This window comes from Phaenicophaeus curvirostris, chromosome 4, assembly GCF_032191515.1.
Source record: "Phaenicophaeus curvirostris isolate KB17595 chromosome 4, BPBGC_Pcur_1.0, whole genome shotgun sequence".
Classification (NCBI taxonomy): Eukaryota; Metazoa; Chordata; class Aves; order Cuculiformes; family Cuculidae; genus Phaenicophaeus; species Phaenicophaeus curvirostris.
In genome coordinates this window covers 30,148,778-30,168,535 of record NC_091395.1, presented here as the reverse complement: position 1 = coordinate 30,168,535, position 19,758 = coordinate 30,148,778, and the positions used below count along the sequence as shown (strand labels likewise).

Genomic DNA, 19,758 nt, shown 5'->3' with positions numbered 1-19,758 from the left:
GTGGTGGTAAGGTAAAACAGGACCTAACCGGAGTACTTTAATCATGGCTGTGTAGTAGCACCCCCTTCCACCCCCCTCCCCACCCTGTGCCAACCTGGCTTAAATAGTATTGTTGGAGAAAAGCCTTCAGTGAAGTACCTGGACCTCCCAAGATGCCCCAAAGTATCCCAGTGCCAAGGTTAGGTTACTCTCTCACCCTGTGGTCGTGAGTCACTGCGTGGCATGCTTAGCTGTCCTCCCAGAACCGGTTCCTTTGAGGGTCATAAAATGCTCCTACAAAACAGAGGTGAACTTGTTTTACCCCAAAAGGAGAGCTGACAGCTGCTCTCCAGTTCCATGCACTTAGGGTGGCTCATACAGACAACCACTGAGCGTCTAGTCTGTTGAATAAAACAGAGTAGCACTTCTTTCTCTGTGGTGAAGACTTGTCTCAGGAAGAAAAAAAAAAAGAGAGAGAGATGCCTGTTTGGTGAGGAGCTGAGGGCTCAAAGAAGGTTACACAGAGATGCATTCTCAAGCCTGTTGGCCATGGCTACTGAAACCAATTTGACTTCACACATCCCCTGTGCCTGCTATGGGAAGGATCCACAATGACATATGGAGGGAAGAAAGTAATAAAAGTGTGAAAAAAAAACAGATCCCTCTTATTTATTAGGAAAGAGGCAGCATCAAGCATGGAGGATCACGTGAAATCATTGGTCAGGCAACAAGGAATGAGCACAAACTGAGAGGGAATGGAAAGAGCAGACAGATGACACAAGGGAATCAGACATGTCAGTTGTAGTCACTTTCAGTGCGTTTACATCTCAGTCAATGAAAGTGTCTTGTTCCTGGTGAATTTTCACATTTCAGAATCTGGAACTTCCTCTTAAGGCTTTGTTGTGTTAACAAGACCTAGTGAAGATCGTAGTGAAATATCCTGTCATACAGAAACGATTTCTGCTTGAGTCATTGGGGCCATACTAGTAAGAAACTGCTGGGAGAAGAAAATCGGGTTACATGTGCTTGGGCAGGTCCAGGGTGTGGTGGCTGTAAAAGTTCCTCCTCCCGTAGCTATTTGCTGGGGTCTCAGTTAGCAATCCTATGTCAAAACAGGTATCAGTTGATGCTTATGCTTATTAGAGTTCTTGGGGCTCTTTTTCCCCTCCAGTTAACTAGAATGTAATATAGTGTTGGAAACACTGTCATTATTCCATACAACCTCTAGCTGCTGGCTGTTGTTCATCTGCCTATATCACTGAGCTGATCAAAGCCTTGCCAGTTTCACTGGAAACATTATTTGTATGTCTGGACGTGCTGCTTAATCACAGGGGCTCACCTTTCAGGGCAGTAGCAGGCAGGAAGGCTTATTGAAACAGTCCAGAGAGTCAGTTAGCTATCAGGAGGCTCTGGGAATCTTCTGCTAAAGAGAAAGAAGAAGGAGGAGGGTGAGAGATGGAGTTTGAAAATCGGGTGAGACTCTCAGGAGAACCCTGATACAGCGAAACATGGATTCTTCTGCCTCTAACTTCAAGGCTGTCTGAGCTTAATAAAGTATTGAAGCAAACACGTTATTTCAATTACAGCAAACACCCTAGTCTTCATTGAGATGACTCGTGTGCAGAGTGTTGAATACATGCTTAAATGCTTTGCTGTTTCATGAACTAGCTCGCAGTAAAATGATCTGGTTACTGCACCCTCTTGTTTGAAATTACCAGATTGTGAAGGTAGGTACTTCCAGTAATGAATATCTGCTCTTGAAGTGGCATCACATGAGATTTTTTCCCCCACTAAACGTGAACGTCAGGTTACTAAATCTCTTTCTGTCCATGTGGCATCATCGTGCTACGACCATGTGCTGTGTACTCCAAGCTTTTCTCAGCGTCTGTAGAACATTTCTTCTGGTTTAGGTTGTTTATTTAGCCCAAGAAGAAACAGAAACATGTTCAAGTTTGGTTATTACATTTCATAGAACAGTCTCGTGAACATGGTGAACACAGCGATGGTTATATTTAAATATAATCAGATATGGTGAACTCACTCGCTTGAAAGCTCAGCTTTTGTACAGACATATTTATAAGCATTCAGTTTCCTGTCACTTTCATACTAAGCATTTGTGACACAGACACAGTTGGTTCTGCACTCTTACACAATTCTCATTAAATATTTCAGCAAAATCTTATTGTTGCTGTTAAGCTATAGTTGTATTGTGTGGAAAAGCGTTTTACTCAGAATTCTTCAAAAGTCTCATTGACTTCATTCTGATCTGCATTTCTCTGTATAAGGCTAATAGTTAAAATTTCTTTGGGTACTTCAGTTTCAGGATAAGCAATGACGTGATAGATTGAAGAACACTGTTCCGGTGGAGACTTAAGTCTGCAAAGTTCATGTGTTTCTTCAATGCATCGAATCGTGCATGTTAATTTCTGTAACACGAGGGTACAGGGCACATACCTGCAGTCTGTCCCGCGTGAGTCATCGCTCATTTTACTAAAACAATGTCCTTAGTTCACTTTGGTTTGAGGTGCAGGAAGGATCCTGTATAACTTGGCAAGAAAAAACAGGATGAAAATTCACTTGTATTCCTTAAGTTGTCGAGAAGGCGGTTATTCCTGTTTTACTTTTCCCTTCTGAATTGAATAAGGAACTGAATTCATTATATTTAAATGCCACATAATTGACTTCTGCCCTGACCAAATATTCCAGGGGAATCATTCATGGCGGTGCAGACAAGACCTGCCTTGGGTGTGGAGACGACTTCTCAAGATGCCTTGTTTTCCTAGTTCCCTTCCCAGGACAGGCACTGCGCCCGGACGGCGGTGGAGTGACTGGAAAATAATTACAAAATACATATCTGAAAAGAGGATGAGGAAGTGAAATCAGATGGCTGTGCCACCCTGTGAGAAAGGGAAAAGAATAACTACAAATCCCCGAGCAGATGGTGAGCGTAAAAAACATCGAGGAGCCACCAAATTCCTCCTGGGGAAGGCTCGGGCTGTGGCGGGAGCAGGGATGGGCAGATGTGGACAGACACAAGGACACACACGGAGACTGGACAGACACAGGGACATGCAGCACTCCCGTGACACGCGTGCACATGCACACGGACAGACACACACGGACAGACAGAGGGACACGCAGCACTCCTGTGACATGCGTGCACACACACAGAGACAGTTGACAGACATGGGGACACATGGACAGACAGAGGGACACGCAGCACTCCTGCACCACAAGTGCACAAACATGGACAGACACAGCGACATGCAGCACTCCCACGACACACATGCGGACAGACAGAGGGACACACACCACTCCTGTGCCACGAGTGCACACACACACGGACAGACATGGACACACACGGACAGACACAGGGACACACAGCACTCCTGTGCCACAAGTGCACGCACACAAACACACAGACAGGCACGGGGACACACAGCACTCCTGTGACACGTGTGCACACACACAGACAGGGACAGACACAGGGACGTGCAGCACTGCTGTCCCACAAGTGCACACGCACACATGGAGAGACGTGGACACAGACAGACAGACACAGGGACACACAGCACCCCTATGCCACGAGTGCATACACACGGGGACATGCAGCACTCCCGTGACACGTGTGCACACACAGACAGACATGGACAGACACGGGGACATGCAGTACTCCTGTGCCGCAAGTGCACACAGACAGACAGATACGGACACGGACAGACAGGGGGACACGCAGCACTCTCGTGACACGCGTGCACACAGACACGGGGACACACAGCCCTCCCGCGACACGCGTACAGACAGACCCATCGCGCTCCCGCGACACGCGTGTCCCCCCCTTCCTCCCCCCTCCCCGGGCACACGCGGCTCAGCAGGCGCCGCCCCGGCCCGCCCCCTCCCGCCCGCCCTCCGCCGATCCGCCCGCCGTGCGCACACAGACAGACACACAGACACCCCCCGGCCGCAGCATGATGGACTGACGGACGCACGGACGGACAGACAGACGCGTTGCCGCGCCGGACGGGTCCTTTTCTCCGCGCCGGAGGGAGACGTAAGGGACCTCCCCCCCCCCCGCCGCGCCGTCCCCTCACCTCCGCATCCCATCGCGGGAAGCCGGGAGGCTCCGCACCCGCCGCCGGCGAGGTAACGCGGGGCTGGGCGGGAGGGTGTCACCCCGGGGCAGCCCCCCCACCCTTTCTCCCGGCCGGCCTCGCCTTCCCCGCCGGCGCCGACCCGCGGTGGAGCTGATCCCCGGGAGCGGCGGGGCGGTGGGGGGGAAAGGAAAGGCGGGTGTCGGTGCCCGCAGGTGCCGCCACAGCGCGGCGGGAGCCGCGGCGCTGGCAGCCGGCTCCGGCCTCGCTCCCGCAGGTGGGGGGGAAGAAGATCGCATCCCTGTTTTTCCTTTGCTTTTTGGCGTGTCGTTCCACATCCTCCCCCCCACCCCTCCCTTCATTCTTCCCTTCATCCCCCCTCCTCCCCCCTCCTCCCCCCTCCCTTGCTTCCCCCTCCTAGTTTATTAAGCAATCTGCAATTAACCTGCGGAGGTGGCGGGGAGAAGCGGTTTCTGATACGTGCACGGGGAGGGCCGGGCTCTGCCGACCGTGTGCGTGGCCTTTGCCGCGGGGTTGGCTTTGGAGGCAGGAGCTGGAGGATGCCGCCTGTCTTTTCCACTTAAAAAAGTGGAGCAGATGGTGATGGTAGCGTTTATTATGGAAGAGGTTTGTGAAAATCCCAGGCTTCCTCTAGACGGTTTCTGTGTTGCCTCTCCTGGCTGACGAGAGGTTCTCTTTCACTTTTGGCAAGCGATCGATGCTGCGAGTCGTCTTGCAAAAGAACGAGGTGGTTCTGCTTTTTCCACAGAGAGGGGAACCCCCCACAGCTTTATGTTTTCACCTCACCTTTGAGATTGACAACAGTAAATGTTTTGGCATAGAGGGAAACTGCAGCACGCTTTATTTTCTTACTACACACGCTTTATAGTTGTATGTAACTAGAAGGGATACTGGAAATTGTCTCTTGTTCTTTTCTATGCCAGATGTGTTTTTCTATCTAGTATATATCGCACTTGAAATGTTAAACTCTCAGGAGGCACGGAGGTGGAGATGTGAGGCAAGGTCTGCTAGTTACTTCAAAGAATTCTCTTTGCTCATACTTAAGAAGGAGAGAAAGGAACATGCTGTAAAAGCAGCTGAGGAATATATAAAAGTGAAATATTAATGAACTGGAAAAGATTAGATAGCAAAGACATTGCACCTCATCGTTCAGGAGGGTTCTTGTCCTCTTTACAACTCCTCATTCTCTGTGGCCCTGTAGTACAAAAATGGTTTAAAGGACAGCAATATTTGTATTTGTTGAGCTTAGGAGTAGTAGTAGTACATAATTTTCTTTTGCATTGGTGATCATCTCTGCAGTGGATTGCTTTAGCCGTGATTTTTGAGGCTGCTATAGGACAGAGAATTATTGTAGAAACAGTAAAAAAATATTCCAAGAATGTTTTCTTAGAAATGGAAAGGAAACTCAGACATGGAATAACCCAGAGGAGCAACTAGCCTTAAAAGTCCTTTTAGAGACATCAGGACAACTCTTTCCACCCTGAAGTTATTATTCCTCTCTAGCATCCCAAATGGAGAGCAACATCTCCTAAAGAGGCAATAGTGTTTCAGGAGAAGGTAATACATGGCTGTCCAGGATCTGCTGAAAGTGTGTAATTCAAACAAGGGATATTTTCTGCAAATTGAGATTCCTTTTCAACTTGGAGTGCAATGATCCCTCAAGTCTGAAGAACTTCCGTAGTTTGGCTTGCAGGGATACTGAATGCAGTGACTTTTCCTGGCAGTCTTGGGGGGGAATTCAGTTCAGTGGGAAAGTTTTCTGTTAGCCCACAGGGTGAAGCCCTGACTGTAGTCCCTGGCAAGACTTTTTGGAATAGGTGTTGTATGTCAGCTTGAGCAAGGCCTGCCTTCTGGAGAGCTTGGTGCAGGCCCGAGCGTGGCGATAGACATGAGCTGTGCCAGAAGGTGAGTCTGGAACAGCATGTAGGTTATGCACCATGTCTGGGTTACAAGAGACAGCGTTTGGTACTTAAGTCTGTTAGTCACAGAAGATGCTGAAAAAGCATCTTGTATACTTGGGTTTAAGCATATGGTTGTGTGAGAGCATGATCTCTCTCTTATGCTACATAAGTTGTATGTGTATGGTTGAACTTCTCCCTCCTGATTCAAGCCCAATGCCTTATGTTAGCCTTTGCAGTTAAAAGCTGGATGCTGAACAATGTAAAATATAATTTGGCAGTGTTTTTATTTGCAAGATGGAGTGCTTAATAAGTTGCGAGAGAGATGTAGAGGTATTGATACATCTGGACAAATTCCTACTTTTCCATGAAGGTTCATAGAAGATACAGTGGCTTTGTTGGATTAGCCCATTTGGAGTAATTGGAAGATCAGAATTGCAGAAGGTTGATTTTTTTTTTTTTTCATTCATGTCTTGGTCCAAATTGCACAGATAGAAGTCACCAAGACAAGTATTTTGTCAAAATAAACTTAATGATCAGTTTTGAAAGACATAAAAAAACCCGCATATTCTGAGGACATGACTTATTCATCGAGTTTGTTCCTGGATTGTTTTCACTATATTTCTGCTGGTGTCCTAATATAATGAGACTGTGTGTTTACCAGGTGTTATAGAGACCTTTGAGGCAAGGTGAGAAGTGAAAGCTGAACAGTTGTTCTGAAGTTGATACAAGTAAAGCATGAGATGAAATAGCATTTCTATGTCAATGAAAGTATTAATGGAAAAGAAGCCTTACAGACACTTAAAGTCAAATTCGTAAGCCATGCATACTTTATTTTTGGAGCAACTACCAGCTTATTAGAGGATGTAGTTCAGTTCTTCCCCTATCTTGCAGAAGTTACTGCTTGTCACAAAATTCAGTGTCTTCAGGTCTTCCCTTGCAAGTAGTTTTGCTGCAGTTGGAGGGGCTCAACGCAAGTGTGGGGAAGCAAAAGGAAATGTATATAGTGGCAAGTAGAGGCTGTGGTAGTTTCCTGAGAAATAGCTATACAGCTTCATCAGGTTTTTATCTCATTATTGCATTTATTTGACAGTTTTCTGCAATGATAGTAAACTGGATTAACTTGATAAAGTAAATATGCTTTTGTATTAGATTTTAGCTCTTGAATGTGCTGGCTGTGTGAGAAAATGTGTAAAATACAGAACTCAAAAGCACTTAGAATATATAGCTTGATTTGTACTTGTAAGATTTTATGTATATTCCTATGCTTCAGTAAGGGCCTATAACTTTGAGATTATGGAAGATTTAGACGTATATTTTGTATGCAGATATATTAAACCTGTATAGCTGTTTGGTAGTTAAACATATGGTTGCTTGTGCTTACTGCTTTCTGACTTGTTCTCACTGCTCTACATGTTTTGCTTAGGTTATGTAAACTCACACATTCTGTGACTGAAGGCTTGTATAATTTCTTTATTGTATAGCAACAAAATGTTAAATGTTTCCTACAAACTTCTACTTCCTTTACCTGAAATGTGATCTGTCCTCTGTAGGACAGCTCTATTGTAATAAAACAAGCAATAATTAAAAGCAGAAAAGCCCTGGATGTGGAAAAAGAGAGAAAATTGTGAAATGAGTGCCATAGTCTATTGCATGCATTTTGTATTCTGCCCCCAAATAAACTATTGAAGTGTATTGTAAGATCTGAATAACGATGCTTTTGAATCTAAATGTTCTGAGATGAGTATAGATGCTACTATTTTTTCTCCTAGTTGTTGCTATAAAAGCCTCTGAGTTTTGAGGTGTGAATGTGTAATTATTTTCTTTGTAGTTCATAAGTGGAGGCAGTGATTGTGTTGGTCACACAGTTGATTTGTGATAAAGACAGTTCAACTGGAATATGCATCCCAAGTCCCACAGTCTTGTCTTAATGACTTAGCTGTGTGTTGGTACGTTCTTTTTTTTAATAACTTTACATGCAAATCCTGCAACTGGATCTGTAAGAAGTTTCCATATCTTTGCCAAGTTATGCAGCACTTTCTCTATAAAGACTAATAACTAGTGGATTATTCTTTTTCAGTCTAGGAGAAAAGGCTTTTCTTGGATTTTGTTTTGTTGGTAAGTTTGAGAGAAAGCAGTTCAGCACTCCAAGAATGTAATGACACTGTTACATTATTTAAGGAGACGCCACTTAATTTTTTATAATCCTCTAGCATATCGGGAATTTGAGAATCTAGCTCAGTCAGTAATGTTTCTGAGGGTCACAGCTGTCTTCCAGTGTGAAGAACCAGTTGTGACAGGCTGATAGGAAGCTTTTAAAAATACTCTTTGCCGATACATTTTGGTAATGCAAATCATTGCTTCTGAAAATATATTGGTTCCAGTGCATTTCCAGCTCTGGCTTTCTTCTTCTCAGTTTTTGATTCTTCCACTCTTGTTTTCAGTCCTTTTTTCTGCTAATTCTTTGTTGTGTCATCTTGATGTGATCTCTTAAAATGTTTTAATGTGAATGTAGCAGCTCTCAAGTGATTTATTGATTTCTTTTGTGTAGTACGTAAATATTTAGGGATGGGCGAGCATGTAGAAGTATTCAACAGGTTCCTCATCTGTATGTTGCTTGTTACATAGTCTAAGCCTTGTCATTTGAGGCTGAACTTGTGAAGCAATGACATGTGCAAATGTCATCTTCCAGTGATGTTACCCTGCCACTGTTAGCCACACCTGCAAAATCTCAGACCCCGAGAAAGACAGTCACTTGATAGAGCCAGAATGTGGCAGGAGAGGTGTGCTGTGCTCAGGTGGTAATGGTAGTAGCTCTGCCTCCTCTGCAGGGAACTGAATATGCCAGCATTTTGTACATGCTTTGTATTTTGTTCTGCATGCTGGGTAGTAGCTCCAAATTCTTCAGTGTCTTCTACCTCTGTTTATTGCTGTGGTGGAAATATACTGGGAGTGTATTTCTAAACTGTCCTGGCTGGCTTATGTAGTTATACATTGAAGTGTTTTGTATTCATTTTTTACTATATGACTCCTGAGGAAAGAGGAAGAGAGGACTTAAGTTTTGCTATCAGTTCTTGGAGAAGTTTTGGTCATAGAAGCCAGTGGCAGAACTGCTATTGATTTGAATGGGAATCTTGGTGACTTTTATAACTGTAAAACATGCAGGCTGGGTTCTTGATGACCAAGTGAATGTGTTGTGGTACAAATACAATGGAAATAGAATGACAGTCCTGCCAAAAATAAGATTGCCTTTCATTTTCGTTATTACTTGTCACCGTACTTATTACTTTAGTCTGTGCAAGAAACAGAGTATTTGTTCTGCTGTTAAGGCAGAAGCTTTGAATAAGAACTTTATATATTGAAAGGATGAAAGAGCTAACAAGCTAATTTCATTTGCAGTATTCAGAAATACTATTAATCTGCCTTGGTAAGTAGACTTTTCCAAAGATGGATTAATGTTTTTTCTCTCGGTTGCTGAAGAGAGGTGACCGTGGAAATAGCGATGGGGAAAATGAAGTGGCTTTCTTCGTATTTATTTGAAGTGAAGTGTTGTTTAAAGTTGGTGTACATTCTTTCAGATTGCAGGCCTTTCAGATACCTTGAGAGCAGGTCATGCATTCAGCTGTGAATGCAAGGTATTATTTCTGATTAAAATGATAAAGTAGCTATAGATAATATCAATATATATTACATTTTTAATATTTCTTGATATTTAAAATGAATTTTTTGGGGTATCCTGGTTTTGGCTGGGGTTGAGCCAATTTTCTTGACAGTAGCTAATATGGGTCTTTGTTTTGGATTGGTGCTGGAAGCAGTATTGAAAATACAGGGATGTTTTAATTATTGCTGAGCCGTGTTTATACAGAGTCAAGGCCTTTTCTGCTTCCCACACCAAACCACCAGCAAGAGGTCGGGGGGGGGACGACAGCTGGGATAGCTGACCCCAACTGACCAAAGGGATATCCCTGACCGTATGACATAATGCTCATCATGTAAGGCTGAGGGACAAAGGGGCAGGGGAATGATGTCTGGAGTGATGGCATTTGTCTTCCCAAGTAATCGTTATATGTGATGGAGCTTCGCTTTCCTGGAGATGGCTGACCACCCACTTGCTGATAGGAAGTAGCGAATGAATTCCTTGCTTTGTTTTCTTTGCTTACCTGGCTTTTGCTTAACTTATTAAACTGTCTTTATCTCAACCCACATGTCTTCCTGCACTTATCCTTCCAATCCTCTTCCCCCATCCCACTGTGTGCTTAGTTGCCAGCTGGGGTTAAACCATGGCATTGAAACACACAGCATCTGTAGGAAATGGCATTTACGAATAGGTATAGAATACAAATATTAGTTTTGATATGCATATGGAAGTGCAAATGTTGTATAATCCCTTGTTGCAGCACTACTTCGCTATATTGAAAAAAACAGCCAGTCTGTGAAAGCTTTCTAATTGCTTCATGTGGGTTCCTTCTATTAGAGGTTAATGAGTTGCCAAGGATCTTGAGGTGGCAGAACCCTGTAGGTATCTTTTATTCTCCTTTCCTAAAAGTAGATGTGGTATAAGTAACGTGGTGTGCAAAGGTAATGGCAGGCTCTGCCCTCACTGTGAGGTTTAATGGTTTAATGAGGTTTTTAATATTGTTTAGTTTTGTGTGAATTCTGTAGTGTTTTGTAGTTATAGTTAGTGCAGTGAATATGTCGTGGGTAGAAGACGCAAGCATCCTAATTTGTTAGTGTTTTGAACCCATTTTCTTAAATATAACAGATATGGGGCCAATGTTTCTCACAGAATTTATAAGCCAGTGGCAAAACTACTACTGATTTTAATGAGGTCTTTATTATACCCTTAAATAATACTCTAGTGTCTGTTAGTTTGCTTTGCATAGCATTTATTTTTCTCAAGGACTGATTTATCAAAGGTACTGAGCACATACTGTTTTAATGGGTTTTTTTAATGTCATTGAAATCTCAGTACCTTTAAGTGTATAATTTTTTTTTGTACAATGAGTTGATGGTCCAGAAGAGTAGGAATAGATATTTCAGAATGATCAAGACACTGAAAGTACAGTTAACACAAATAAGTTCAGTGTGTCTAAGAATAAACTGTTCTGTACCTATAGGCACCTACTCTATACTAGCGGAAATTATGCAAGGGCACAATATCAGGTGGGAAACAAAGCATTTTTGTGAAGTCCAGCTGGAGAAGAGGTTAAAAAGACCAGGGATGTTGAAATGATTGCCTGGTTTTTAAATGTTCAGAAGTTGATGAATAATGGGAAAGTAGAAGAAAGAATACAAGACTTGAAAAAACTATTTTAAAATGAAGTTGAGAAGACAGTTTTGGAAGACATGCATATGGAGTAGATGGAAAAGGAATATAGAGAGATTAGTTTGTCATCTGTTAAAAATTGATACCACAAATGGCTGCTTCTTATCTGCTAATCTTTATTTTATAGCTAGTAAACTCTGGGGCATCTGCTGAGGTGGGGGAAGAAAAAGACATAGAGGTGAATTGCTGAGGGATGAAAAGAAAATCAGCTGTTATGTTTTTCCAGCTCTGTGCCTTTGTTCTGCTCTACCACAAAAAGGCTGTTAGAAGAAATTCAGAGATTAGTCACATTCGCCTCAAGGTCATCTCTATCCTCTCTAAGCCCTCATCGTAACATCCTGATCATGGTCAAATAAGTTTTTGGTGGCTGACTGTGGCAGCGTCTCAGCATATTTCACACCAGTACTCGCTCATGGCCCTGAATAAAGGAATCTGTTAAGGGTAGGTTTTGTTACAGATTAAACTTTTTAACAGGCAGAAATCAGAATCAGAAGCTACTGGGCTGTTTTAGACTGTCAGATCTGCAGCTCTGTTTTCCTCATGTATATTTTTCCTGTACAGAAAAGTTAGTTTGAACTTTTAAAATTAGGTTTGACCCGAGACAAGGGAATGCCTAAAGCTACCTTATGTGGCACAGCTAAAGGCCTAATAAGTTGATTGTGAATCTGCATCTTCTTTGTCAAGAGACACATAACACTTATAGTTATCGTAGTTTTGAATTAAGAGTGCTAGCAGATGAAGAAGACTAGGGCATTAATAAGACCTGAGTGGAGTTTTTAGGTAAGCCATCCTGGCCTGCAGGAACACATCATGTTCCCTAGTCACTGAGAGGGTCAGTTGGCTTGGGTGAATGCTGCATACTTACATGTATAATACAGGTAGTCTTTGTGGAAAGTTAGAAGGTAAGCTGTGGTGCTTTCAGTTGAAAGCTACACTCTCATCTAGATGTGAAATAGTGAATCATTCAGAAAAAAAGATTTTTTTTCACTTACAATAAAATCCAAACATAAGTTCATCACTTAAAATTTACTCTCAAATCTCTAAATACTTAATAAATGGGGGAGAGAAAATAACAAAACAAAACAAAAAATACTGCTCATCCTGGTTTTAAGGAGTTTAATATGTTGTGGGCAAGATGTTTCGAATGCTGTAAATTAGCAGTATGCATGTTACTTGTAGCCTTAGTTTAAGGGTATCTCAGGATGATACTAATCATTGAAGAAGGTAAGCAAGAAGTTACTATTGGAAAAGGGTGTGAGAAATTTAGAGTTCCGGTTTTCTCATGCTTTCATTTGAATCTGTTTGAGATCGTACAGTGTAGTTATTTTATTGTGATTCTAAATGCTTTGAGAATAATGAAAGGAAAAAAATGTATGTATAAAGGCAGCAATTATCTACTCACATTGAGGATTCTTTTTCCCTTATAGTCTGCAATTGCCCAGGATGATTCATGTGACTTCCAAAATGCTGAAGTTGAACTCCAGAGAAATCGTAAAACACTTAGACAGCACTATATCTTTATGCAGCATTTTCTAAATATAGGCTAAGTCCTTGTCATAAAGAGTTAGTATAGTGAAAATAAAACAAGACTTGACATGACACAGAACAGCTTGAGAGAGGCACGAGAGCTGTTGATGAGGAACAGAACAACTGTTTCAACTCAAGGATTTGAGGAAGGCATGAAAGGACAGTGAAGATGGCACACTCCCTCAGTTAAAAATAAATAAAAAAAAAGATTCAGGAGTCTGGACTCTTTTGTTGTCCAGGGTTTTGTTACTGGTTTTCAGAAACCACTATTTCTTTCCAATTTAGATAGTAAAAAAAAACCAGAAACGATATGGAATCTAAGGAGACTTTTTTAGTAATAAATAACAAAGGCGTTTAAAAGCTGTTTACAGTTATGTGCTTATGGGTGCTATAGCACTGCTTTCTTTGATGGAGTCATATGCACCTTCTGCTTATAGCTCCTGTTTGGTCTTGTATTTGTTAGACTGAGCAGTGGCTGCTGATGGCTGAGTGAGAGAAGGGTGGAGTAGGCAGGCTGTGCAACAGCTTTTGAACTACAGTGCTTTTCGCACTTCTCCCTTGGTATGTTGTTTGTTCTCCTCCGTTCTTCTTGAAACTGGTTTTCTGGCCTGGAAGATGAAATGGAAGCTTGCAAACCTTTGGTAAATTGTCATCTGAGGATAGATGAAAACACAGTAGGGTGAAAAGATAGCTTATTTTGATTTTCTATGGAAACAATACTTGTTGTTGTTCTGTCCTGGTGTGTTGTTTCTATATTAGCCCGCACTAGGTATTTTTTAACTTTTTGGTTGCTTTCAACACTATTTGACAAAAAAATAGAAGTCTTAAAAATCTAATTGAAGTTTTAATAAATTTTGATAAATCAGAGGAAGGAGAAAGAGACTCTTATAAGTTCTCTGGCTGATAGAAAAGCCACTTGGTTTGCTCATTCTGTGATCAGTACTAGAGAGAGGAGCCTTGTATGTGTCCTGGCTGCTGGGAGCTTCTTCAGCATTAGAGTAAACTAACCACAGCATGCAGATCTGTAGGTAACTAGGGCTTCTTAGATCTGGTGTTCATAATGATATGTGAGAAAACAGCCTGGGTGGCTTTCTTAAGGTTGGTTTTTCTGTGGGTTTTTTTTGTTGTTTTTTTTTTTTTTTTCTTTTAGTGGTCTTCCTCCTACCTCCTGAGCTGTTTTCATATCACCTTTTCCAAAAGTGTAGGTTGGAGCACTCATGCAGAGTGTTGGACTGATGACTGCCTGAGGAGAATTGATTTGTATAAGCTCGTATGCTGTGTCTGTTTACACCACCTGAAGTTTTGGCTTTGTATTTGTTTTCAATACTTACCTACCTGAAATTCTCCAGGAAGCATGTTGTAGGTATGGAGCTTTTGTTAAACTCAGCTTTTGACTGAAAAAGTAACATGTATTGTGTCTTTGAATTACTGTTTTCATTGACATCCAGCAAACCTATTGGTATAAACAAAGAAGGCCAGACTTGATGACTTTTTGTTGTGTGTTGTCAGAAAAGCATGGGGAAAGCCCAAACAAACCCTGCTTTCAAAAAGGTGCAGTTTAATTTGTTTTGCATTGAACTAATGCACATAAGTGGTTGGTAGAACAGAGGCTGTGCCAACATAGTGTACCGTGTATTGGGCTGTCCATAATGTTAGTAACTGAAGAAAGATCCCAGTTACAGATACTAAACTGAAGAGGGGAAACTAGTAGAACTGTTGCTATTCAACATCTCCATTGTATCTCTGGTTTAAAGAAGTGTGTTAAAAGTAGGGAAGTAGTAGAAAATTTTGGATGAAGGCATCTGTTTTTCTGTGTAGTAGCAAAACACTCACCACTTAGTTGAGACTACAATATACAAATATTTGTACTCAAATAGTATGCGATCCTACCAAAGTATTTTAAGTTGTGTGCTACTTCAGTAGAAAATGAGCTTAGAAATAAACAAAGGAGTCTTTGTGGAAAGAGGAGCTTAACAGCTGTATGGAATGCTAAGTTTCAGTATTTCAGCCTTTGTGCTAATATTGAGAAAGCATATTTCTGAACTGTAGGTGACACAATTTATGTTGCAGAGCATACAGAATAAATACTGAAGAGAGTAACTCATGGTGTTACCCCAGCTAACAACTAAGCACCACATAGCTGCCCGTTCGTTCTGCTACAGTGAGATGGGGGAAGAGAATTGAAGGGTAAATGTGAGAAAACTTGTGGTTTGGGATAAAGGCAGTTTAATAAGTATAACAAAAGCCAGGCAAGCAAGGAAAGCAAAGCAGAGCAAGGAATTCATTCACTACTTCCTATCAGCAAGCGGGTGTTCAGCCATGTCCAGGAAAGCAAAGCTCCATCACACGTAACAATTACTTGGGGAAGACAAATGCCATCACTTCAGATGTCATCCCCCTGCCCCTTCTTCCCCCAGCCTTACATGCTGAGCATGACATCATACAGTCAAGGATGTCCCTTTGATCAGTTGGGGTCAGTTGTCCCAGCTGTCTCCCCTCCCAGCCTCTTGTGCACCTCCAGCCCACTTGCTGGTGGGGCGGTGTGGGAAGCAGAAGAGACATTGACTCTGTAAGCACCACTAAGCATTAACTAGAACATCCCTCTATTACCAATATTACTCCCAGCACTGATCTGAAACACAGCCGCATACTGGCTACTATGAAGAAAACTACCTCTACCCCAGCCAAAACCAGTACAGTGACTGTGAAAAATAATAATATGATGTGAGCGTTTGGCCCAGTAACCACAGCAAAAACCTCCTCATGTGGTTGTTTATTTTGGAGAACAGTTTGGGCAGGGCACTACAGTGTTTATTCAAGAGCATGTTTGTATATAAGTTGAGGTTGGTTTGTGTTGTCAGGCAGGTGTGCGGTGTCGTGTTCCTGTAAAACCATTTGCTGAGCTTGTGTGCAGAAAATGCACCTCTATTAGAATAAAAATTTCAGCTTAGATCAACTGGTATGCAGGGTACAACTAAGTGACTTGAGGGTAAAGCATCCTTTTAAAGCTGGGATTCTTGCTTTGGCACCGTGATATTTTTGTCTTTGTTCATGTTAGTTGTGCTTCAGTCAGTGTTGGTTGCACTTCAGTTACCCTCTGTTTACTGTGTATGTGCATTAGAAAGACCTTTTGTAATTTATCAATTATGAATGATTGTTATTCAGGAAAGTTGTTTCATGAGCTGCTTTATTATCTTGAATACTGAAGACCTATAATACTTCGGGGTTTACCGGAGGCATTTAATGAATCCGTGACAAGAGAAACAATTACAGGGGTGGTGGAAAGAATCCTTGAATATATTATTTTTATTTCCCTAGTGTTAATTTTCACGTATCAAAGTAAATTAACCAGAATATGCTGCTTAGATGTCTTATGGATTCCCAAGTCAAAAGCTGTTATGAACAAAATGTAATTCTCTTTATTCCCTGTACTACAATCCTTACTCAAAGAATGCTCTTAGTGAAGTCAATATAACTGAACAAAGTAATATTCATTTGTGGTATTAAGGGAAAGATGCCAGTCACTGTAATATGCATAGGTGAAATTATTTCAGGAGGTATTCTGCCATGAGTTTTAGGTTTGGTTTTGTTTGTGGTGTTTTTTTTTTTTTTTGGTTGGTTGGTTGACTTTTTTTCCTTCTGTTAACGACATTTTTGCCATTAGTTAATCAATGCATGAAAAATGAAGAAGTGTTTTTCTGGTAATGAATGCTGGATCATAAGCCTGTCATATTTTCTGGGAAGATTTTTATGAAGGGTGCCATGTTTTGTTATGAATCTAGTTTTCAAAATCAGATGAAGACCCATGGAGACAAGTGCTGTGCTAGAGTGGAGCGTTCATAGCTCACTTTGTCCATTTACCATCCTGCGGTTTTTTTCTGGAGAGGTCAGATTTGATGAAAGCTGGAATCATATCCTGACTGGAGATGAAACAGAGTATGTTTTGTATTTGTTTATTTGTCTAGGAGTAGATACGTTCAGAGAGAAATTTTGGTGTAATTCTTACACTGTTTACTGTGTTGTGTTAATCTCTACAGCTACATCTGATTACCAAAGGAAAAAAGCCACCAGTAGGCTTTGAAAGTTTCTACCATCTGTCCTGGTGCTTACCCTTCGTTATCATAAGGATGTATTGTGAGCAGCTCGACAGGCTTCCCGTGTATTACAGTCTTTTATGCGGTTTTTACCTTCTGTCTCTCTTCTGGGCTCTGTGTGTTCAAATGGAGCAGCATGTGGGTCTTCTGTTTTACCAGAACAATGCAGATTCTCAGATCCTTTGATTCAGTTGCTCAGCCTAGCAGCTTTGGATTTAGGACCTTCTTTTTATGCTGTATGTGAAACAACAGCTCATGCAGTTAGGTTTTCACAAGGAATAGGTCTCCTAGGTCTGTTACAGCAAGAGGAACCATGTGCTTTCCAGCTTGTTCATCCCTGCAATCTTAGTGCTTGTGGGCCAATTTTTACCCTGCATGCTTTGTTAGCTGACTGCCTCTTCAATGCCATGTAAATGACTGTACCCTTTAGCTGGCTTTCTGGATTGTGCCCATCCTTTATACTCATCTGACACTTCGCTGTTTCTGTCTGTTGCGGAGCTCTCACTGGATTTGAAACCACAGGAGGAGGAGGAAGGTATATACTTCTAGCGAGAAGATAGCTTTCTGGCAGCTCCTGCCCTGCCTTATGAGTTAGTGTAGTTGAAAGGAATATGGTTACTTATGATTACTGTAGAGGAACAGACTGTTGTCTTTTTAATAGCTGAGGAAGGTGTACAATTCACAACAATGTTTTCCATGCTGAAACACTTAATTAATTAATCTAAATCATATTTTGTCAATGTCTTCAGTGTAATGAACAATATATCATTAAAGCTAGCCATGACCTCCATGGGCTTTTGAGAAAATACTATCATTACTGAAAAGCTGGGTTAATCTCTCCCTAAATCCATAAGTAATTCAGGCTCTTACTGTGGTTTCAGCACTCTTCCCTAGAAAGCACAGACCAGTCACGTGATGGAGATGAGAAAATAACGTACAGATAGAAAATGTGAGAACTAGTCCCTGTATTTTTAAGTAGTCAATGAATAATTTACTTTAAATATTTAAAATAATTAAAACATTTTGGAAACTCTTGCTTTTTTTGATTTTTCTTTCTATTTTTTTGGCTTATGATAGAGGTTTCAGATATGTTATTATTTCCCCCCCTTAGACTGTATTGAAATAAAGTATAAGTTCAAGACATAAAATTGGTGATGTCACTGCTTGGGTATGGTAAGGCATAGACAGCTGAAAGATTTTAAATTTTGTGGTGAAAATCCTCTAAAGTAAAGTTGTGGATTTGAGAGAGAAGGCTGTATGTAATTAAGATTTTTCATACAACTTGGTGGAAGGAATGAGCATTCTCAGAAAATGTAATTATCAAATTTTAAAGATTTTTAGTATAAAGGGGTTTTGCCTCCCCAAATATATTTGCATTCTCTAGATCAACTGTGATGTGAAAAACAGTCAAAAATAATGTTGGTTAGTTGTCTTTTATGCTTAAAATGTCTTAACTGTGTTTACTGTTTGTCATTGGCTATGACAAATGAAATTAAATGCAGGCAGTTTCTAATAAAATACTTTCTAACATATTCTTTATACCATGGACTTGAAGCTTCATTCCAAAGCTTATGCAAAAGTAGACTTTAAGTTTCATTCTGAAGTGTGTGGTGAAGGTTAAAAGTCTCTGTGTTTTCAAGGGAATACAGGACAAGCTGGATGTGAAATACAGTTACCAAGTGTGCCAGAATTCTGATGTGAAAATGGTAGTCATGGGAAGAACAGTTTTAGGTGCCTGAGGCAGGTGTATGACTTGGCTGCACCTTAGGAATGGCTGTGCCAGATCTAAGTTCTGCATTCACAAAGAGTCCTCAAATTAAAAGTCTTTACAGTTGTGGAAATTAAGAACTGAAAATCGTTGCAAGACCTAGTTATCTCAGCAGTGCGCAAGATAATGCAAATTGCATGAGCTGACAATCTTATTCTATGAGCTAAGGGAATGCTGCTGATCTTCTTTTTGTGTTTTGAATTTTGATAATCCACTGTCCCATGTGGCCAAGCAAGGGAGATCTTGTTTTCAATGTATCAAATGATGACAACAATTTTTTGGCAGCTGAATTAATTTCAGATTCTGTAACATGACTTCAGATTAACATTAGATTTCTATTAGCTAATGGGATTTTAGCCTTTCAACAAAAATCCTTTCTCTGAGGTGTTTGTGTTTTAAATCTGATCTCCCCTACTTTCTTACATAGCCTGTGTGTGTGTGTCAATCTGTTCTTAAACTTTCAGGTTCTAGATAAACAAAAAGGTTGTTAGTGTATAGATAGTGCGAGGCATTAAATTTCAGAGAGTGATCAGCACTGCATGATAACATGAATTCACTTGTACAGTGTTCATTTTAGTAAGCTAGATGTGATGTCGCATGAATAGGAAGGAAAGATTTAGATCACCATTAAACTACATGAGAAAAACAATGACTTAGTTGAAGTAGTGGGTAAACTATCCCTGTTTCATACTGGACGTGAGGTTACTCCTTTGCATGGAGTCAATTTAAGCAGAACTTTGCACTGAGCAGAACTAAAGGGGGTGGTTTACCTGCTATATATTTCATTAGTGAGATTGCTTGCTGGAGTGAATCAGTTTGGTGACTTACATTGGAAAATACAATGCCAGCTTTTGGAGAGTTTAAAGAAAATTCGGGAAGCTTATGCAAGAATCAGAAAATATTTTACCCTGAGGGGGTTACAAGGTCTGCTTGTTTGAGTTAAAAGGAAAATAAAAAGAAGGAACTTGATAAATAGGAATATGGAAATTCAAGTGCAGGTAAGAGAAAGTTTCTTGAAATAAGATGTTATTTAGTTATAATTTAGTAGTTGGAA

General features: G+C 41.1%; 1 protein-coding gene across 2 annotated transcripts in view; it reads left to right on the top strand.

The window, feature by feature from the left end:
* The first annotated feature begins 3,952 nt into the window (after positions 1-3,952).
* Positions 3,953-19,758, top strand: part of CCSER1 (coiled-coil serine rich protein 1) — a 645,248-nt gene continuing 629,442 nt past the window's right edge. For both annotated transcript variants that reach the window (XM_069855624.1, XM_069855625.1), the window contains exon 1: positions 3,953-4,030. The gene's annotated coding sequence lies outside the window, so the exon portion shown is untranslated. The remainder of the gene's footprint in view (positions 4,031-19,758) is intronic.